This window comes from Salmo trutta, chromosome 26 (genome assembly GCF_901001165.1).
Source record: "Salmo trutta chromosome 26, fSalTru1.1, whole genome shotgun sequence".
NCBI classification, from domain to species: domain Eukaryota; kingdom Metazoa; phylum Chordata; class Actinopteri; order Salmoniformes; family Salmonidae; genus Salmo; species Salmo trutta.
The window spans coordinates 40,674,794-40,698,766 of NC_042982.1; the positions used below are offsets into that span (position 1 = coordinate 40,674,794).

Consider the following 23,973-nt stretch of genomic DNA (forward strand, 5'->3'; position numbering starts at 1 on the left):
TTGAGCTGACAGCCAGGAGAAATCAGACTGAATGATATTGAGATGACAGCCAGGAGAAATCAGACTGAATGATATTGAGCTGACAGCCAGGAGAAATCAGACTGAATGATACTGAGCTGACAGCCAGGAGAAATCAGACTGAATGATATTGAGATGACAGCCAGGAGAAATCAGACTGAATGATATTGAGATGACAGCCAGGAGAAATCAGACTGAATGATATTGAGCTGACAGCCAGGAGAAATCAGACTGAATGATATTGAGCTGACAGCCAGGAGAAATCAGACTGAATGATATTGAGATGACAGCCAGGAGAAATCAGACTGAATGATAATGAGATGACAGCCAGGAGAAATAAGACTGAATGATATTGAGCTGACAGCCAGGAGAAATCAGACTGAATGATATTGAGCTGACAGCCAGGAGAAATCAGACTGAATGATATTGAGCTGACAGCCAGGAGAAATTAGACTGAATGATATTGAGCTGACAGCCAGGAGAAATCAGACTGAATGATATTGAGCTGACAGCCAGGAGAAATCAGACTGAATGATATTGAGCTGACAGCCAGGAGAAATCAGAGCGTTCTCATATCTAGGGATGAGGACCTCTGGCCTCTTCATGCAATGGGTTTTGAGAAGGAGGCAAGGAGAGTGGGTACGAGGAATCAAGGAAATGCAATTGAGATTCTCCTCATGTTCCAACCAACCCTACTGATGTTCAGCTGCAGAAAGTACCGGTGTCATGGATTGCAAAGTCAGGTGACTAGTTACCCAGATGCAGTTTCAGTGACGATTGAGCAAATATCATAGTCCAATTCTATCTGCCCCACAGTAGCCTGTTTTACAACATACTGTATCCAAAACTTTCTATTTTACAACATACTGTATCCTATAATTTCTATTTTACAACATACTGTACCCTTTTTTATTTATTTTTTATTTCACCTTTATTTAACCAGTTAGGCTAGTTGAGAACAAGTTCTCATTTGCAATTGCGACCTGGCCAAGATAAAGCATAGCAATTCGCACATACAACAACACAGAGTTACACATGGAGTAAAACAAACATACAGTCAATAATACAGTAGAAAAAAAGAAAACGGTCTATATACAGTGTGAGCAAATGAGGTAAGATAAGGGAGTTAAGGCAATAAATAGGCCACGGTGGCGAAGTAATTACAATATAGCAATTAAACACTGGAATGGTAGATTTGCAGAAGATGAATGTGCAAGTAGAGATACTGGGGTGCAAAGGAGCAAGATAAATAAATAATTACAGTATGGGGATGAGGTAGATAGATGGGCTGTTTACAGATGGGCTATGTACAGGTGCAGTGATCTGTGAGCTGCTCTGACAGCTGGTGCTTAAAGCTATTGAGGGAGATATGTGTCTCCAGCTTCAGTGATTTTTGCAGTTCGTTCCAGTCATTGGCAGCAGAGAACTGGAAGGAAAGACGACCAAAGCAGGAATTGGCTTTGGGGGTGACCAGAGAGATATACCTGCTGGAGCGCGTGCTACGAGTGGGTGCTGCTATGGTGACCAGTGAGCTGAGATAAGGCGGGGCTTTACCTAGCAGAGACTAGATAACCTGTAGCCAGTGGGTTTGGCGACGAGTATGAAGCGAGGGCCAACCAACAAGAGCGTACAGGTCGCAGTGGTGGGTAGTGTATGGGGCTTTGGTGACAAAACGGATGGCACTGTGATAGACTGAATCCAGTTTGTTAAGTACAGTGTTGGAGGTTATTTTAAAGATGACATCGCCGAAGTCGAGGATCGGTAGGATGGTCAGTTTTACGAGGGTATGTTTGGCGGCATGAGTGAAGGACCCTATACTTTCTACTTTACAACATACTGTATCCTACACTGTCTACTTTCTATTTTACAACATACTGTATCCTATACTGTCTACTTTACAACATACTGTATCCTACACTGTCTACTTTACAACTGTCATAAACTTCGTCGTCTGAAGAGGAGAAATCATCGGACCAATATGCAGCAGTTATTTTGCTCATCTTCAGTTTATTAGAAGGAAGAAAAAAAAAAAAAAAATGACGAAAACAGTCCCGTAAGGTGCTCAGACTATACAAGGAAACAACCACCCACAAACACAAGAGAAAACTAACCCACTTAAATATGGCCTCCAATTAAAGGCAATGACAACCAGCTGCCTCTAATTGGAGGTCGTTCCAAAACCCCAACATAGAAATAGAAAAACTAGAAAAACCACCTAGAAATAGAAAACATAGAACATCAACCAAAAACACACTAAACAAACACCCCCTGCCACGCCCTGACCAAACTACAATAACAAAACAACCCCTTTTACTGGTCAGGATGTGACAGTACCCCCCCCCCCCAAAGGTGCAGACCCCGGATGCACCGAAACACAAAAACCCCACAAAAATAACCCCAAACTTAAAGGGAGGGAAGGGTGGGTGGCTACCATCACCGACGGCTCCCGTGATACACCCCCCCCTCCCCAATCCTCCAACTATGGAGGTGGCTCAGGCTCCGGCTTTAGTCCCCATTCTAACCTGCCCACCCCCCTTGAAGGCTCATGGCTGCAGACCACTGCTGAAAGATCTGGGCTAAGGTGCGTCGCTGGAGACCTCGGGCTGAGGTGCGTCGCTGGAGACCTCGGGCTGAGGTGCGTCGCTGGAGACCTCGGGCTGAGGTGCGTCGCTGGAGACCTCGGGCTGAGGTGCGTCGCTGGAGACCTCGGGCTGAGGAGCGTCGCTGGAGACCTCGGGCTGAGGAGCGTCGCTGGAGACCTCGGGCTGAGGAGCGTCGCTGGAGACCTCGGGCTGAGGAGCGTCGCTGGAGGCCAGGGCTGAGGAGCGTCGCTGGAGGCTCAGGGCTGAGGAGGGTCGCTGGAGGCTCAGGGCTGAGGAGGGTCGCTGGAGGCTCCGGACAGTGAGCCGTCTCTGTCGGTTCCGGACTGTAGGACGTCGCCGGATGCTCTGGATGGGGCACTGTCGCCGGATGCTATGGACGGGGCACTGTCGCCGGAAGCTCTGGACGGGGCACTGTCGCCGGAAGCTCTGGACGGGGCACTGTCGCCGGAAGCTCTGGACGGGGCACTGTCGCCGGAAGCTCTGGACGGGGCACTGTCGCCGGAAGCTCTGGACGGGGAACTGTCGCCGGAAGCTCTGGACTGGGAACTGTCGCCGGAAGCTCTGGACTGGGAACTGTCGTCGGAAGCTCTGGACGGGGACTGCGCACTGAAGGCCTGATGCGTGGGGCTGGCTTTGGAGGTGCCAGACTAGTAACACGCACCACAGGGCTAGTGCGAGGAGCAGGAACAGGACGTACTGGACTGGGCAGGCGCACTAGAGGCCTGATGCATGGGGCTGGCTTTGGAGGCGCCAGAACAGTAACACGCACCACAGGGTTAGTGCGTGTTGAAGCTCGCATCTGCTACAAGACCATGGTGCTTGCCTACAGAGCTGAGAAGGGAACGGCACCTCCGTACCTTCAGGCTCTGATCAGGCCCTACACCCAAACAAGGGCACTGCGTTCATCCACCTCTGGCCTGCTGGCCCCCCTACCTCTGCGGAAGCACAGTTCCCGCTCAGCCCAGTCAAAACTGTTCGCTGCTCTGGCACCCCAATGGTGGAACAAGCTCCCTCACGATGCCAGGACAGCGGAGTCAATCACCACCTTCCATAGACACCTGAAACCCCACCTCTTTAAGGAATACCTGGGATAGGATATAGTAATCCTTCTAACCCCCCCCCCCCAAAAAAAGATATAGATGTACTATTGTAAAGTGGTTGTTCCACTGGATATCATAAGGTGAATGCACCAATTTGTAAGTCGCTCTGGATAAGAGCGTCTGCTAAATGACGTAAATGTAAATGTCTTGAATACGCGCTGGAGGTCTGGAGCGCACAGCCTGCACAACCCGTCCTGGCTGGATTGTCACTGTAGCCCTGCACGGGCGGAGTGCTGGCACAGGGCGAACTGGGCTGTGCTGAGGCATGACGGCTGCCGTGCGTAGGGGCAGGCGCAGGGTAGCCTGGGCCTAGGAGACACACTGGTGGCCAGATGTGCTGTGCCGGCGCACTTCTCCCTGGCTGGATGCCCACTCTAGCACGGCACTTACGGGGGGCTGGTATCACCGGTACCGGACTGTGCGTGCAGATGAGCGAGACCGTGCGCACTTTCGTATAGCACGGTGCTCTCAATGCCAAACGCTCCCCATAATAAGCACGAGGAGTTGGTTCAGGCCTATTGCCTGACTTACTCCAACTCCCCGTGTGCCCACCCAAAAAATGTTTTTGGGGCTGCCTCCTCACCTCCTGAAATGGAGGATATAGTGCCTCATACCTCCGACGCTCAGCCTTTGCTGCCTCCAGCTCCTCCTTTGGGCGCCGGTACTCCCCAACCTGGTGCCATGGTCCCTTTCCATCCATTATTTCCTCCCATGTCCACGACTCCAAGTAGCTCCTCTGTTGCTCCTTCCTCCGCTGCTTGGTCCTCTTATGGTGGGTGGTTCTGTCATACAGTTCGTCATCTGAAGAGGAGAAATCATCGGACCAATATGCAGCAGTTATATTGCTCATCTTCTTTTTATTAGAAGGGGGAAAAAACCACTTACACTAAACAAATGACGAAAACAGGTGCTCAGACTATACAAGGAAACAACCACCCACAAACACAAGAGAAAACTAACCCACTTAAATATGGCCTCCAATTAGAGGCAACGACAACCAGCTGTCTCTAATTGGAGGTCGTTCCAAAACCCCAACATAGAAATAGAAAAACTAGAAAAACCACATAGAAATAGAAAACATAGAACATCAACCAAAAACCCTGAAACACACTAAATAAACACCCTCTGCCACGCCCTGACCAAACTACAATAACAAACAACCCCTTTTACTGGTCAGGACATGACAACAACATACTATACCCTATACTTTATACTTTCTATTTTACAACATACTATACCCTATACTTTCTATTTGACAACATACTGTATCCTGCACTTTCTCTCTGTTAGAAAAGTCTGCTTTTCTCCAGCATCGCTGTCAGAACGTGATGTTTTCCTCTTAAGTTTTGTGGGGCACTGAGTCCCAAATGAATTGATTTTAAGAGAAAAAATGTATGTGCTCGCCACAAGAAATCTGGAAGAGGAGACAACAGAACAGAGAGGAAGTCTCATTCTGCTCCAGATGGCAGCCATCCAGCCACAGGGATTACCTTTGAAAGTGACAGTGAGTTCTGAGCGATACCACTGTGGGCTAGTAGTGAACTCTCAGTAGATTGGGACAGGGCTTCTGAGCGATACCACTGTGGGCTAGTAGTGAACTCTCAGTAGATTGGGACAGGGCTTCTGAGCGTTACCACTGTGGGCTAGTAGTGAACTCTCAGTAGATTGGGACAGGGCTTCTGAGCGATACCACTGTGGGCTAGTAGTGAACACTCGGTAAATTGAGACAGGGCTTCTGAGCGTTACCACTGTGGGCTAGCAGTGAACTCTCTGTAAATTGGGACAGGGTTTCTGAGCAATACCACTGTGGGCTAGTAGTGAAATCTCAGTAAATTGGGGCAGGGCTTCTGAGCGATACCACTGTGGGCTAGTAGTGAAATCTCAGTAAATTGGGGCAGGGTTCTCCACACATATGCTCAGACGATCCATCAAATAGGCAAAGCATCAATTCAGGACTGAGATCGAATCGTACTACACCGACTCTGATGCTCGTCAGATGTGTCAGGGCTTGCAAACTATCACTGGGTACAAAGGGAAAGTCATAAGACTGCTGAAAAGCTTCTACCCCAAGCCATAAGACTGCTGAAAAGCTTCTACCCCAAGCTATAAGACTGCTGAACAGCTTCTACCCCCAAGCTATAAGACTGCTGAACAGCTTCTACCCCCAAGCTATAAGACTGCTGAACAGCTTCTACCCCCAAGTCATAAGACTGCTGAACAGCTTCTACCTCTAAGTCATAAGACTGCTGAACAGCTTCTACCCCCAAGGCATCAGACTGCTGAACAGCTTCTACCCCCAAGCCATAAGACTGCTGAACAGCTTCTACCCCCAAGCTATAAGACTGCTGAACAGCTTCTACCCCCAAGCTATAAGACTGCTGAACAGCTTCTACCCCCAAGCCATAAGACTGCTGAACAGCTTCTACCCCCAAGCTATAAGACTGCTGAACAGCTTCTACCCCCAAGCTATAAGACTGCTGAACAGCTTCTACCCCCAAGCCATAAGACTGCTGAACAGCTTCTACCCCCAAGCTATAAGACTGCTGAACAGCTTCTACCCCCAAGCTATAAGACTGCTGAACAGCTTCTACCCCCAAGCTATAAGACTGCTGAACAGCTTCTAACCCCAAGCTATAAGGCTGCTGAACAGCTTCTGCCCCAAGCTATAAGACTGCTGAACAGCTTCTACCCCCAAGCCATAAGACTGCTGAACAGCTTCTACCCCCAAGCTATAAGACTGCTGAACAGCTTCTACCACCAAGCTATAAGACTGCTGAACAGCTTCTAACCCCAAGCTATAAGGCTGCTGAACAGCTTCTGCCCCAAGCTATAAGACTGCTGAACAGCTTCTACCCCCAAGCCATAAGACTGCTGAACAGCTTCTACCCCCAAGCTATAAGGCTGCTGAACAGCTTCTGCCCCCAAGCTATAAGACTGCTGAACAGCTTCTACCCCCAAGCTATAAGACTGCTGAACAGCTTCTACCACCAAGCTATAAGACTGCTGAACAGCTTCTACCCCCAAGCTATAAGGCTGATGAACAGCTTCTGCCCCAAGCTATAAGACTGCTGAACAGCTTCTACCCCCAAGCCATAAGACTGCTGAACAGCTTCTACCCCCAAGCTATAAGACTGCTGAACAGCTTCTACCCCCAAGCTATAAGACTGCTGAACAGCTTCTGCCCCCAAGCTATAAGACTGCTGAACAGCTTCTACCCCCAAGCTATAAGACTGCTGAACAGCTTCTACCCCCAAGCTATAAGACTGCTGAACAGCTTCTGCCCCCAAGCTATAAGACTGCTGAACAGCTTCTGCCCCCAAGCTATAAGACTGCTGAACAGCTTCTAACCCCAAGCTATAAGGCTTTTGAACAGCTTCTGCCCCAAGCTATAAGACTGCTGAACAGCTTCTACCCCCAAGCCATAAGACTGCTGAACAGCTTCTGCCCCCAAGCTATAAGACTGCTGAACAGCTTCTACCCCCAAGCTATAAGACTGCTGAACAGCTTCTACCCCCAAGCCATAAGACTGCTGAACAGCTTCTACCCCCAAGCTATAAGACTGCTGAACAGCTTCTAACCCCAAGCTATAAGACTGCTGAACAGCTTCTACCCCCAAGCCATAAGACTGCTGAACAGCTTCTACCTCTAAGTCATAAGACTGCTGAACAGCTTCTACCCCCAAGGCATCAGACTGCTGAACAGCTTCTACCCCCAAGCCATAAGACTGCTGAACAGCTTCTACCCCCAAGCTATAAGACTGCTGAACAGCTTCTACCCCCAAGCTATAAGACTGCTGAACAGCTTCTACCCCCCAAGCCATAAGACTGCTGAACAGCTTCTACCCCCAAGCTATAAGACTGCTGAACAGCTTCTACCCCCAAGCTATAAGACTGCTGAACAGCTTCTACCCCCAAGCCATAAGACTGCTGAACAGCTTCTACCCCCAAGCTATAAGACTGCTGAACAGCTTCTACCCCCAAGCTATAAGACTGCTGAACAGCTTCTACCCCCAAGCTATAAGACTGCTGAACAGCTTCTAACCCCAAGCTATAAGGCTGCTGAACAGCTTCTGCCCCAAGCTATAAGACTGCTGAACAGCTTCTACCCCCAAGCCATAAGACTGCTGAACAGCTTCTACCCCCAAGCTATAAGACTGCTGAACAGCTTCTACCACCAAGCTATAAGACTGCTGAACAGCTTCTAACCCCAAGCTATAAGGCTGCTGAACAGCTTCTGCCCCAAGCTATAAGACTGCTGAACAGCTTCTACCCCCAAGCCATAAGACTGCTGAACAGCTTCTACCCCCAAGCTATAAGGCTGCTGAACAGCTTCTGCCCCCAAGCTATAAGACTGCTGAACAGCTTCTACCCCCAAGCTATAAGACTGCTGAACAGCTTCTACCACCAAGCTATAAGACTGCTGAACAGCTTCTACCCCCAAGCTATAAGGCTGATGAACAGCTTCTGCCCCAAGCTATAAGACTGCTGAACAGCTTCTACCCCCAAGCCATAAGACTGCTGAACAGCTTCTACCCCCAAGCTATAAGACTGCTGAACAGCTTCTACCCCCAAGCTATAAGACTGCTGAACAGCTTCTGCCCCCAAGCTATAAGACTGCTGAACAGCTTCTACCCCCAAGCTATAAGACTGCTGAACAGCTTCTACCCCCAAGCTATAAGACTGCTGAACAGCTTCTGCCCCCAAGCTATAAGACTGCTGAACAGCTTCTGCCCCCAAGCTATAAGACTGCTGAACAGCTTCTAACCCCAAGCTATAAGGCTTTTGAACAGCTTCTGCCCCAAGCTATAAGACTGCTGAACAGCTTCTACCCCCAAGCCATAAGACTGCTGAACAGCTTCTGCCCCCAAGCTATAAGACTGCTGAACAGCTTCTACCCCCAAGCTATAAGACTGCTGAACAGCTTCTACCCCCAAGCCATAAGACTGCTGAACAGCTTCTACCCCCAAGCTATAAGACTGCTGAACAGCTTCTAACCCCAAGCTATAAGACTGCTGAACAGCTTCTACCCCCAAGCCATAAGACTGCTGAACAGCTTCTACCCCCAAGCTAAAAGACTGCTGAACAGCTTCTACCCCCAAGCTATAAGACTGCTGAACAGCTTCTACCCCCAAGCTATAAGACTGCTGAACAGCTTCTAACCCCAAGCTATAAGGCTGCTGAACAGCTTCTGCCCCAAGCTATAAGACTGCTGAACAGCTTCTACTTCCAAGCCATAAGACTGCTGAACAGCTTCTACCCCCAAGCTATAAGACTGCTGAACAGCTTCTACCACCAAGCTATAAGACTGCTGAACAGCTTCTAAATCCAAGCTATAAGGCTGCTGAACAGCTTCTGCCCCAAGCTATAAGACTGCTGAACAGCTTCTACACCCAAGCTATAAGACTGCTGAACAGCTTCTACCCCCAAGTTATAAGACTGCTGAACAACTTCTACCACCAAGCTATAAGACTGCTGAACAGCTTCTACCCCCCAAGCTATAAGGCTGCTGAACAGCTTCTGCCCCAAGCTATAAGACTGCTGAACAGCTTCTACCCCCAAGCTATAAGACTGCTGAACAGCTTCTACCCCCAAGCTATAAGACTGCTGAACAGCTTCTACCCCCAAGCTATAAGACTGCTGAACAGCTTCTACCCCCAAGCTATAAGACTGCTGAACAGCTCCTACCCCCAAGCCATAAGACTGCTGAACAGCTTCTACCCCCAAGCTATAAGACTGCTGAACAGCTTCTACCCCCAAGCTATAAGACTGCTGAACAGCTTCTACCCCCAAGCCATAAGACTGCTGAACAGCTTCTACCCCCAAGCTATAAGACTGCTGAACAGCTTCTACCCCCAAGCTATAAGACTGCTGAACAGCTTCTACCCCCAAGCCATAAGACTGCTGAATAGCTTCTACCCCCAAGCTATAAGACTGCTGAACAGCTTCTACCACCAAGCTATAAGACTGCTGAACAGCTTCTACCCCCAAGCCATAAGACTGCTGAACAGCTTCTACCCCCAAGCTATAAGACTGCTGAACAGCTTCTACCCCCAAGCTATAAGACTGCTGAACAGCTTCTACCCCCAAGCCATAAGACTGCTGAACAGCTTCTACCCCCAAGCTATAAGACTGCTGAACAGCTTCTACCCCCAAGCTATAAGACTGCTCAACAGCTTCTACCCCCAAGCTATAAGACTGCTGAACAGCTTCTAACCCCAAGCTTTAAGGCTGCTGAACAGCTTCTGCCCCAAGCTATAAGACTGCTGAACAGCTTCTACCCCCAAGCCATAAGACTGCTGAACAGCTTCTACCCCCAAGCTATAAGACTGCTGAACAGCTTCTACCACCAAGCTATAAGACTGCTGAACAGCTTCTAACCCCAAGCTATAAGGCTGCTGAACAGCTTCTGCCCCAAGCTATAAGACTGCTGAACAGCTTCTACCCCCAAGCCATAAGACTGCTGAACAGCTTCTACCCCCAAGCTATAAGACTGCTGAACAGCTTCTACCCCAAGCTATAAGACTGCTGAACAGCTTCTAGCCCCAAGCTATAAGGCTGCTGAACAGCTTCTGCCCCCAAGCTATAAGACTGCTGAACAGCTTCTACCCCCAAGCTATAAGACTGCTGAACAGCTTCTACCCCCAAGCTATAAGACTGCTGAACAGCTTCTACCCCCAAGCTATAAGACTGCTGAACAGCTTCTAACCCCAAGCTATAAGGCTGCTGAACAGCTTCTGCCCCAAGCTATAAGACTGCTGAACAGCTTCTACCCCCAAGCCATAAGACTGCTGAACAGCTTCTACCCCCAAGCTATAAGACTGCTGAACAGCTTCTACCACCAAGCTATAAGACTGCTGAACAGCTTCTAACCCCAAGCTATAAGACTGCTGAACAGCTTCTACCCCCAAGCTATAAGACTGCTGAACAGCTTCTACCCCAAGCTATAAGACTGCTGAACAGCTTCTACCCCCAAGCTATAAGGCTGCTGAACAGCTTCTGCCCCCAAGCTATAAGACTGCTGAACAGCTTCTACCCCCAAGCTATAAGACTGCTGAACAACTTCTACCACCAAGCTATAAGACTGCTGAACAGCTTCTACCCCCAAGCTATAAGGCTGCTGAACAGCTTCTGCCCCAAGCTATAAGACTGCTGAACAGCTTCTACCCCCAAGCTATAAGACTGCTGAACAGCTTCTACCCCCAAGCTATAAGACTGCTGAACAGCTTCTACCCCCAAGCTATAAGACTGCTGAACAGCTTCTACCCCCAAGCTATAAGACTGCTGAACAGCTTCAACCCCCAGGCCATAAGACTGCTGAACAGCTTCTACCCCAAGCTATAAGACTGCTGAACAGCTTCTACCCCCAAGCTATAAGACTGCTGAACAGCTTCTACCCCCAAGCCATAAGACTGCTGATCAGCTTCTACCCCCAAGCTATAAGACTGCTGAACAGCTTCTACCCCCAAGCTATAAGACTGCTGAACAGCTTCTACCCCCAAGCCATAAGACTGCTGAATAGCTTCTACCCCCAAGCTATAAGACTGCTGAACAGCTTCTACCACCAAGCTATAAGACTGCTGAACAGCTTCTACCCCCAAGCCATAAGACTGCTGAACAGCTTCTACCCCCAAGCTATAAGACTGCTGAACAGCTTCTACCCCCAAGCTATAAGACTGCTGAACAGCTTCTACCCCCAAGCCATAAGACTGCTGAACAGCTTCTACCCCCAAGCTATAAGACTGCTGAACAGCTTCTACCCCCAAGCTATAAGACTGCTGAACAGCTTCTACCCCCAAGCTATAAGACTGCTGAACAGCTTCTAACCCCAAGCTATAAGGCTGCTGAACAGCTTCTGCCCCAAGCTATAAGACTGCTGAACAGCTTCTACCCCCAAGCCATAAGACTGCTGAACAGCTTCTACCCCCAAGCTATAAGACTGCTGAACAGCTTCTACCACCAAGCTATAAGACTGCTGAACAGCTTCTAACCCCAAGCTATAAGGCTGCTGAACAGCTTCTGCCCCAAGCTATAAGACTGCTGAACAGCTTCTACCCCCAAGCCATAAGACTGCTGAACAGCTTCTACCCCCAAGCTATAAGACTGCTGAACAGCTTCTACCCCAAGCTATAAGACTGCTGAACAGCTTCTACCCCCAAGCTATAAGGCTGCTGAACAGCTTCTGCCCCCAAGCTATAAGACTGCTGAACAGCTTCTACCCCCAAGCTATAAGACTGCTGAACAGCTTCTACCACCAAGCTATAAGACTGCTGAACAGCTTCTACCCCCAAGCTATAAGGCTGCTGAACAGCTTCTGCCCCAAGCTATAAGACTGCTGAACAGCTTCTAACCCCAAGCTATAAGGCTGCTGAACAGCTTCTGCCCCAAGCTATAAGACTGCTGAACAGCTTCTACCCCCAAGCCATAAGACTGCTGAACAGCTTCTACCCCCAAGCTATAAGACTGCTGAACAGCTTCTACCACCAAGCTATAAGACTGCTGAACAGCTTCTAACCCCAAGCTATAAGACTGCTGAACAGCTTCTACCCCCAAGCTATAAGACTGCTGAACAGCTTCTACCCCAAGCTATAAGACTGCTGAACAGCTTCTACCCCCAAGCTATAAGGCTGCTGAACAACTTCTGCCCCCAAGCTATAAGACTGCTGAACAGCTTCTACCCCCAAGCTATAAGACTGCTGAACAACTTCTACCACCAAGCTATAAGACTGCTGAACAGCTTCTACCCCCAAGCTATAAGGCTGCTGAACAGCTTCTGCCCCAAGCTATAAGACTGCTGAACAGCTTCTACCCCCAAGCTATAAGACTGCTGAACAGCTTCTACCCCCAAGCTATAAGACTGCTGAACAGCTTCTACCCCCAAGCTATAAGACTGCTGAACAGCTTCTACCCCCAAGCCATAAGACTGCTGAACAGCTTCTACCCCAAGCTATAAGACTGCTGAACAGCTTCTACCCCCAAGCTATAAGGACTGCTGAACAGCTTCTACCCCCAAGCCATAAGACTGCCTGAACAGCTTCTACCCCCAAGCTATAAGACTGCTGAACATCTTCTACCCCCAAGCTATAAGACTGCTGAACAGCTTTCCTACCCCCAAGCCATAAGACTGCTGAATAGCTTCTACCCCCAAGCTATAAGACTGCTGAACAGCTTCTACCACCAAGCTATAAGCTGCTGAACAGCTTCTACCCCCAAGCATAAGACTGCTGAACAGCTTCTACCCCCAGCTATAAGACGGCTGAACAGCTTCTACCCCCAAGCTATAAGACTGCTGAACAGCTTCTACCCCCAAGCCATAAGACTGCTGAACAGCTTCTACCCCCAAGCTATAAGACTGCTGAACCAGCTTCTACCCCCAAGCTATAAGACTGCTGAACAGCTTCTACCCCAAGCCATAAGACTGCTGAACAGCTTCTACCCCCAAGCTATAAGAACTGCTGAACAGCTTCTACCCCCAAGCTATAAGACTGCTGAACAGCTTCTAACCCCCAAGCTATAAGACTGCTGAACACAGCTTCTACCCCCAAGCTATAAGACTGCTGAACAGCTTCTAACCCCAAGCTATAAGGCTGCTGAACAGCTTCTGCCCCAAGCTATAAGACTGCTGAACAGCTTCTACCCCCAAGCCATAAGACTGCTGAACAGCTTCTACCCCCAAGCTATAAGACTGCTGAACAGCTTCTACCACCAAGCTATAAGACTGCTGAACAGCTTCTAACCCCAAGCTATAAGGCTGCTGAACAGCTTCTGCCCCAAGCTATAAGACTGCTGAACAGCTTCTACCCCCAAGCCATAAGACTGCTGAACAGCTTCTACCCCCAAGCTATAAGACTGCTGAACGCTTCTACCCCAAGCTATAAGACTGCTGAACAGCTTCTACCCCCAAGCTATAAGGCTGCTGAACAGCTTCTGCCCCCAAGCTATAAGACTGCTGAACAGCTTCTACCCCCAAGCTATAAGACTGCTGAACAGCTTCTACCACCAAGCTATAAGACTGCTGAACAGCTTCTACCCCCAAGCTATAAGGCTGCTGAACAGCTTCTGCCCCAAGCTATAAGACTGCTGAACAGCTTCTAACCCCAAGCTATAAGGCTGCTGAACAGCTTCTGCCCCAAGCTATAAGACTGCTGAACAGCTTCTGCCCCAAGCTATAAGACTGCTGAAAAGCTTCTACCCCCCAAGCTATAAGACTGCTGAACAGCTTCTACCCCCAAGCTATAAGACTGCTGAACAGCTTCTACCCCCAAGCTATAAGACTGCTGAACAGCTTCTACCCCCAAGCCATAAGACTGCTGAACAGCTTCTACCCCCAAGCTATAAGACTGCTGAACAGCTTCTACCCCCAAGCTATAAGACTGCTGAACAGCTTCTACCCCCAAGCCATAAGACTGCTGAACAGCTTCTACCCCCAAGCTATAAGACTGCTGAACAGCTTCTACCCCCAAGCTATAAGACTGCTGAACAGCTTCTACCCCCCAAGCCATAAGACTGCTGAATAGCTTCTACCCCCAAGCTATAAGACTGCTGAACAGCTTCTACCACCAAGCTATAAGACTGCTGAACAGCTTCTACCCCCAAGCCATAAGACTGCTGAACAGCTTCTACCCCCAAGCTATAAGACTGCTGAACAGCTTCTGCCCCAAGCTATAAGACTGCTGAACAGCTTCTACCCCCAAGCCATAAGACTGCTGAACAGCTTCTACCCCAAGCTATAAGACTGCTGAACAGCTTCTACCCCCAAGCTATAAGGCTGCTGAACAGCTTCTACCCCAAGCCATAAGACTGCTGAACAGCTTCTACCCCCCAAGCTATAAGACTGCTGAACAGCTTCTACCCCCAAGCTATAAGACTGCTGAACAGCTTCTACCCCCAAGCTATAAGACTGCTGAACAGCTTCTAACCCCAAGCTATAAGGCTGCTGAACAGCTTCTGCCCCAAGCTATAAGACTGCTGAACAGCTTCTACCCCCAAGCCATAAGACTGCTGAACAGCTTCTACCCCCAAGCTATAAGACTGCTGAACAGCTTCTACCACCAAGCTATAAGACTGCTGAACAGCTTCTAACCCCAAGCTATAAGGCTGCTGAACAGCTTCTGCCCCAAGCTATAAGACTGCTGAACAGCTTCTACCCCCAAGCCATAAGACTGCTGAACAGCTTCTACCCCCAAGCTATAAGACTGCTGAACAGCTTCTACCCCAAGCTATAAGACTGCTGAACAGCTTCTACCCCCAAGCTATAAGGCTGCTGAACAGCTTCTGCCCCCAAGCTATAAGACTGCTGAACAGCTTCTACCCCCAAGCTATAAGACTGCTGAACAGCTTCTACCACCAAGCTATAAGACTGCTGAACAGCTTCTACCCCCAAGCTATAAGGCTGCTGAACAGCTTCTGCCCCAAGCTATAAGACTGCTGAACAGCTTCTAACCCCAAGCTATAAGGCTGCTGAACAGCTTCTGCCCCAAGCTATAAGACTGCTGAACAGCTTCTACCCCCAAGCCATAAGACTGCTGAACAGCTTCTACCCCCAAGCTATAAGACTGCTGAACAGCTTCTACCACCAAGCTATAAGACTGCTGAACAGCTTCTAACCCCAAGCTATAAGACTGCTGAACAGCTTCTACCCCCAAGCTATAAGACTGCTGAACAGCTTCTACCCCAAGCTATAAGACTGCTGAACAGCTTCTACCCCCAAGCTATAAGGCTGCTGAACAACTTCTGCCCCAAAGCTATAAGACTGCTGAACAGCTTCTACCCCCAAGCTATAAGACTGCTGAACAACTTCTACCACCAAGCTATAAGACTGCTGAACAGCTTCTACCCCCAAGCTATAAGGCTGCTGAACAGCTTCTGCCCCAAGCTATAAGACTGCTGAACAGCTTCTACCCCCAAGCTATAAGACTGCTGAACAGCTTCTACCCCCAAGCTATAAGACTGCTGAACAGCTTCTACCCCCAAGCTATAAGACTGCTGAACAGCTTCTACCCCCAAGCTATAAGACTGCTGAACAGCTTCTACCCCCAAGCCATAAGACTGCTGAACAGCTTCTACCCCCAAGCTATAAGACTGCTGAACAGCTTCTACCCCCAAGCTATAAGACTGCTGAACAGCTTCTACCCCCAAGCCATAAGACTGCTGAACAGCTTCTACCCCCAAGCTATAAGACTGCTGAACAGCTTCTACCCCCAAGCTATAAGACTGCTGAACAGCTTCTACCCCCAAGCCATAAGACTGCTGAATAGCTTCTACCCCCAAGCTATAAGACTGCTGAAAAGCTTCTACCACCAAGCTATAAGACTGCTGAACAGCTTCTACCCCAAGCCATAAGACTGCTGAACAGCTTCTACCCCCAAGCTATAAGACTGCTGAACAGCTTCTACCCCCAAGCTATAAGACTGCTGAACAGCTTCTACCCCCAAGCCATAAGACTGCTGAACAGCTTCTACCCCCAAGCTATAAGACTGCTGAACAGCTTCTACCCCCAAGCTATAAGACTGCTGAACAGCTTCTACCCCCAAGCTATAAGACTGCTGAACAGCTTCTATTCCCAAGCTATAAGGCTGCTGAACAGCTTCTGCCCCAAGCTATAAGACTGCTGAACAGCTTCTACCCCCAAGCCATAAGACTGCTGAACAGCTTCTACCCCCAAGCTATAAGACTGCTGAACAGCTTCTACCACCAAGCTATAAGACTGCTGAACAGCTTCTAACCCCAAGCTATAAGGCTGCTGAACAGCTTCTGCCCCAAGCTATAAGACTGCTGAACAGCTTCTACCCCCAAGCCATAAGACTGCTGAACAGCTTCTACCCCCAAGCTATAAGACTGCTGAACAGCTTCTACCCCAAGCTATAAGACTGCTGAACAGCTTCTACCCCCAAGCTATAAGGCTGCTGAACAGCTTCTGCCCCCAAGCTATAAGACTGCTGAACAGCTTCTACCCCCAAGCTATAAGACTGCTGAACAGCTTCTACCACCAAGCTATAAGACTGCTGAACAGCTTCTACCCCAAGCTATAAGGCTGCTGAACAGCTTCTGCCCCAAGCTATAAGACTGCTGAACAGCTTCTACCCCCAAGCTATAAGACTGCTGAACAGCTTCTACCCCAAGCTATAAGACTGCTGAACAGCTTCTACCCCCAAGCTATAAGGCTGCTGAACAGCTTCTGCCCCCAAGCTATAAGACTGCTGAACAGCTTCTACCCCCAAGCTATAAGACTGCTGAACAGCTTCTACCCCCAAGCCATAAGACTGCTGAACAGCTTCTACCCCCAAGCTATAAGACTGCTGAACAGCTTCTACCCCCAAGCTATAAGACTGCTGAACAGCTTCTACCCCCAAGCCATAAGACTGCTGAACAGCTTCTACCCCCAAGCTATAAGACTGCTGAACAGCTTCTACCCCCAAGCTATAAGACTGCTGAACAGCTTCTACCCCCAAGCTATAAGACTGCTGAACAGCTTCTACCCCCAAGCCATAAGACTGCTGAATAGCTTCTACCCCCAAGCTATAAGACTGCTGAAAAGCTTCTACCACCAAGCTATAAGACTGCTGAACAGCTTCTACCCCAAGCCATAAGACTGCTGAACAGCTTCTACCCCCAAGCTATAAGACTGCTGAACAGCTTCTACCCCCAAGCTATAAGACTGCTGAACAGCTTCTACCCCCAAGCCATAAGACTGCTGAACAGCTTCTACCCCCAAGCTATAAGACTGCTGAACAGCTTCTACCCCCAAGCTATAAGACTGCTGAACAGCTTCTACCCCCAAGCTATAAGACTGCTGAACAGCTTCTATTCCCAAGCTATAAGGCTGCTGAACAGCTTCTGCCCCAAGCTATAAGACTGCTGAACAGCTTCTACCCCCAAGCCATAAGACTGCTGAACAGCTTCTACCCCCAAGCTATAAGACTGCTGAACAGCTTCTACCACCAAGCTATAAGACTGCTGAACAGCTTCTAACCCCAAGCTATAAGGCTGCTGAACAGCTTCTGCCCCAAGCTATAAGACTGCTGAACAGCTTCTACCCCCAAGCCATAAGACTGCTGAACAGCTTCTACCCCCATGCTATAAGACTGCTGAACAGCTTCTACCCCAAGCTATAAGGCTGCTGAACAGCTTCTGCCCCCAAGCTATAAGACTGCTGAACAGCTTCTACCCCCAAGCTATAAGACTGCTGAACAGCTTCTACCACCAAGCTATAAGACTGCTGAACAGCTTCTACCCCCAAGCTATAAGGCTGCTGAACAGCTTCTGCCCCAAGCTATAAGACTGCTGAACAGCTTCTACCCCCAAGCTATAAGACTGCTGAACAGCTTCTACCCCCCAAGCTATAAGACTGCTGAACAGCTTCTAACCCCAAGCTATAAGACTGCTGAACAGCTTCTACCCCCAAGCTATAAGACTGCTGAACAGCTTCTACCCCCAAGCCATAAGACTGCTGAACAGCTTCTACCCCCAAGCTATAAGACTGCTGAACAGCTTCTACCCCCAAGCTATAAGACTGCTGAACAGCTTCTACCCCCAAGCTATAAGACTGCTGAACAGCTTCTACCCCCAAGCTATAAGACTGCTGAACAGCTTCTACCCCCAAGCTATAAGACTGCTGAACAGCTTCTACCCCAAGCTATAAGACTGCTGAACAGCTTCTACCCCCAAGCTATAAGGCTGCTGAACAACTTCTGCCCCCAAGCTATAAGACTGCTGAACAGCTTCTACCCCCAAGCTATAAGACTGCTGAACAACTTCTACCACCAAGCTATAAGACTGCTGAACAGCTTCTACCCCCAAGCTATAAGGCTGCTGAACAGCTTCTGCCCCAAGCTATAAGACTGCTGAACAGCTTCTACCCCCAAGCTATAAGACTGCTGAACAGCTTCTACCCCCAAGCTATAAGACTGCTGAACAGCTTCTACCCCCAAGCTATAAGACTGCTGAACAGCTTCTACCCCCAAGCTATAAGACTGCTGAACAGCTTCTACCCCCAAGCCATAAGACTGCTGAACAGCTTCTACCCCCAAGCTATAAGACTGCTGAACAGCTTCTACCCCCAAGCTATAAGACTGCTGAACAGCTTCTACCCCCAAGCCATAAGACTGCTGAACAGCTTCTACCCCCAAGCTATAAGACTGCTGAACAGCTTCTACCCCCAAGCTATAAGACTGCTGAACAGCTTCTACCCCCAAGCCATAAGACTGCTGAATAGCTTCTACCCCCAAGCTATAAGACTGCTGAACAGCTTCTACCACCAAGCTATAAGACTGCTGAACAGCTTCTACCCAAGCCATAAGACTGCTGAACAGCTTCTACCCCCAAGCTATAAGACTGCTGAACAGCTTCTACCCCCAAGCTATAAGACTGCTGAACAGCTTCTACCCCCAAGCCATAAGACTGCTGAACAGCTTCTACCCCCAAGCTATAAGACTGCTGAACAGCTTCTACCCCAAGCTATAAGACTGCTGAACAGCTTCTACCCCCAAGCTATAAGACTGCTGAACAGCTTCTATTCCCAAGCTATAAGGCTGCTGAACAGCTTCTGCCCCAAGCTATAAGACTGCTGAACAGCTTCTACCCCCAAGCCATAAGACTGCTGAACAGCTTCTACCCCCAAGCTATAAGACTGCTGAACAGCTTCTACCACCAAGCTATAAGACTGCTGAACAGCTTCTAACCCCAAGCTATAATGCTGCTGAACAGCTTCTGCCCCAAGCTATAAGACTGCTGAACAGCTTCTACCCCCAAGCCATAAGACTGCTGAACAGCTTCTACCCCCAAGCTATAAGACTGCTGAACAGCTTCTACCCCAAGCTATAAGACTGCTGAACAGCTTCTACCCCCAAGCTATAAGGCTGCTGAACAGCTTCTGCCCCCAAGCTATAAGACTGCTGAACAGCTTCTACCCCCAAGCTATAAGACTGCTGAACAGCTTCTACCACCAAGCTATAAGACTGCTGAACAGCTTCTACCCCCAAGCTATAAGGCTGCTGAACAGCTTCTGCCCCAAGCTATAAGACTGCTGAACAGCTTCTACCCCCAAGCTATAAGACTGCTGAACAGCTTCTACCCCCAAGCTATAAGACTGCTGAACAGCTTCTAACCCCAAGCTATAAGACTGCTGAACAGCTTCTACCCCCAAGCTATAAGACTGCTGAACAGCTTCTACCCCCAAGCCATAAGACTGCTGAACAGCTTCTACCCCCAAGCTATAAGACTGCTGAACAGCTTCTACCCCCAAGCTATAAGACTGCTGAACAGCTTCTACCCCCAAGCTATAAGACTGCTGAACAGCTTCTAACCCCAAGCTATAAGGCTGCTGAACAGCTTCTGCCCCAAGCTATAAGACTGCTGAACAGCTTCTACCCCCAAGCCATAAGACTGCTGAACAGCTTCTACCCCCAAGCTATAAGACTGCTGAACAGCTTCTACCCCAAGCTATAAGACTGCTGAACAGCTTCTACCCCCAAGCTATAAGGCTGCTGAACAGCTTCTGCCCCCAAGCTATAAGACTGCTGAACAGCTTCTACCCCCAAGCTATAAGACTGCTGAACAGCTTCTACCACCAAGCTATAAGACTGCTGAACAGCTTCTACCCCCAAGCTATAAGGCTGCTGAACAGCTTCTGCCCCAAGCTATAAGACTGCTGAACAGCTTCTACCCCCAAGCTATAAGACTGCTGAACAGCTTCTACCCCCAAGCTATAAGACTGCTGAACATCTTCTACCCCCAAGCTATAAGACTGCTGAACATCTTCTACCCCCAAGCTATAAGACTGCTGAACAGCTTCTACCCCCAAGCTATAAGACTGCTGAACAGCTTCTACCCCCAAGCTATAAGACTGCTGAACAGCTTCTACCCCCAAGCCATAAGACTGCTGAACAGCTTCTACCCCCAAGCTATAAGACTGCTGAACAGCTTCTACCCCAAGCTATAAGACTGCTGAACAGCTTCTACCCCCAAGCTATAAGACTGCTGAACAGCTTCTACCCCCAAGCTATAAGACTGCTGAACAGCTTCTACCCCCAAGCCATAAGACTGCTGATTAGCTTCTACCCCCAAGCTATAAGACTGCTGAACAGCTTCTACCCCCAAGCTATAAGACTGCTGAACAGCTTCTACCCCCAAGCTATAAGACTGCTGAACAGCTTCTACCCCCAAGTCATAAGACTGCTGAACAGCTTCTACCTCTAAGTCATAAGACTGCTGAACAGCTTCTACCCCCAAGCCATCAGACTGCTGAACAGCTTCTACCCCCAAGCTATAAGACTGCTGAACAGCTTCTACCCCCAAGCTATAAGACTGCTGAACAGCTTCTACCCCCAAGCCATAAGACTGCTGAACAGCTTCTACCCCCAAGCCATACGACTGCTGAACAGCTTCTACCCCCAAGCTATAAGACTGCTGAACAGCTTCTACCCCCAAGCTATAAGACTGCTGAACAGCTTCTACCCCCAAGCTATAAGACTGCTGAACAGCTTCTACCCCCAAGCTATAAGACTGCTGAACAGCTTCTACCCCCAAGCTATAAGACTGCTGAACAGCTTCTACCTCCAAGCTATAAGACTGCTGAACAGCTTCTACCCCCAAGCTATAAGACTGCTGAACAGCTTCTACCCCCAAGCTATAAGACTGCTGAACAGCTTCTACCCCCAAGCTATAAGACTGCTGAACAGCTTCTACCCCCAAGCTATAAGACTGCGACTGCTGAGTTTATAAAATGGCCACCCGGACTTTTTACATTGACACCCTATTGTTATTTTTTTGCACCGGCTGTATGCACGCTTACTGGACTCTACCCACGCACTCACACATACTACACTGACACTCCAACACACCCACGCACACACACACACACACACACACACACACACACACACACACACACACACACACACACACACTACATACACTCACACACTACATACACATAAAACACCGACACACACACACATAAAACACACACACACATGCATATTGACGCCACACACTCACACATAGACACTCTTTCATACACTTCACATACCTGCTGCTACTCTGTTTCTTATATATCCTGATTGTCTAGTCACTTTTACCCCTATCCACATGTAAAAATGAATGACCTCAATTTCCTCAGCTACCTGGTAACCCCGCACATTAACTCTACCCAGTACTCCTTTTATATAGCCTGGTTATTGTTGTTTTACAGTGTTAATATCTCCTCTTTTATTTTTTAGCAAATTGTTCTTACTTTTTAACTCTGCATTGTTGGTTAAGGGCTCGTAAGTACGTACTTCACAATAAACACCTGTTGTATTCGGCGCATGTGACAAATACTATTTTATTTGACACACACACACACACACACACTCACACACACACACACACACACACACACACACACACACACACACACACACACACACACACACACACACACACACACACACAGAAGTAGTTACATACACATTGTACTCCAGACACACCATGTTCCATACAGACACAAACAAATGTGCTGCTTTCTACAGCGTTGCTGTGTTGTGGATTAGAAAGAGCCATGTCTGTAAAATCCATTTAGTGTGCATCTGCAGCGAGGCTTTGACACTCAGTTTGCGTCCTGTTTGTAGTAGTGTGTGTTGGTGTGTGTGGGTGTGTGTGTGGGTGGGTGTCAAAGGGCAAGTCAAATAGGGGGTGCTTATATTTGTTCTGTTTCGCTGCATGTACGAGTGTGAGGTATGACATGTACATGTGTTTTTTTGTATATCCCAGCTCCCCCTGAGATGCCCTCGTAGACTGGGGTCACGGCCAGGGATCCATTACTGACGGCCACACTGGAGCAATTAGGGTTTCACATGTAGGCTCTTCATTTCAGCCAGTTTGCTATAGCAGGAAATCCTACAGCAACAGGAAGTGTGAATTATTATATAGGTTATAATTTTTCATAGGGGTTGATATATTTTTCATTAGGGCAAATCAAGTCTGACATTTTAAAGTGGAAATTACTTTAGAGAAGTCTTTTTAAGCCTTGGAATACACTTCCTGGAATTCCTGCTGTGCAGCAACAAAATTGTGTTTAATTTAAGATCCTATTTCTGAAAGTGCCTTGCTCAAGGGCAAATCAACAGATTTTTCACCTTCCGGCTCAGGTATTCAATCTAGCAACCTTTCAGTTACTGGCCCAATGCTCTAACCGCTAGGCTACCTGCCACCCGTGTGTGTGTGTGTGTGTGTGTGTGTGTGTGTGTGTGTGTGTGTGTGTGTGTGTGTGTGTGTGTGTGTGTGTGTGTGTGTGTGTGTGTGTTGGTGTGGTTTTGTGTTAAGAAGATGTTACATAGTACATACTGAACGGGCATCCGTAAATATACACGTGTAACATTTATGTAAACACATTAGGAACTGAGGAACAGAAGGCCACATGCTGCTGCACAGTGCTGTGCTGTGAGCAGATGAAAGCAGACAGGGTTGTGTTGGGTTTGTGTTATGTTGTTGCTTTCTGTTAACTATCAGGATTCTATAGTCCACTGCCTCTAAACCACTGCTACAAGCCACCAGCTTCTGTTTTCCACTGTGAGAAGAGATACTAAGGAAGAGGTCTTTGGCCTCTCAGTGACTCTACAAAGACAGGCTGACTTTCATTATTACTCTGTCTCTCTCTGGGAGGATTTAGTACCACTCTATGTCTCTCTCTGGGAGGATTTAGTACCACTCTATGTCTCTCTCTGGGAGGATTTAGTACCACTCTATGTCTCTCTCTGGGAGGATTTAGTACCACTCTATGTCTCTTTCTGGGAGGATATAGTACCACTCTATGTCTCTCTCTGGGAGGATTTAGTACCACTCTATGTCTCTCTCTGGGAGGATTTAGTACCACTCTATGTCTCTTTCTGGGAGGATTTAGTACCACTCTATGCCTCTCTCTGGGAGGATTTAGTACCACTCTATGTCTCTCTCTGGGAGGATTTAGTACCACTCTATGTCTGTCTCTGGGAGGATTTAGTACCACTCTATGTCTCTCTCTGGGAGGATTTAGTACCACTATGTCTCTCTCTGGGAGGATTTAGTAAAACTCTATGTCTCTTTCTGGGAGGATTTAGTACCACTCTATGACTCTCTCTGGGAGGATTTAGTACCACTCTATGTCTCTCTCTGGGAGGATTTAGTACCACTCTATGTCTCTCTCTGGGAGGATTTAGTAACACTGATTTAGACCGTAGGTTGGAAACATGTCTCTCTGTTGGGGTCATGGAGTGATGTGTGAATTGATGCTGTCTTCAC

General features: G+C 48.4%; 1 protein-coding gene across 1 annotated transcript in view; it reads left to right on the forward strand.

Moving 5' to 3' along the window:
* Window positions 1–23,973, forward strand: part of LOC115163995 (probable G-protein coupled receptor 149) — a 39,692-nt gene that overhangs the window by 13,993 nt on the left and 1,726 nt on the right. The gene's annotated exons all lie outside the window — the stretch shown is intronic.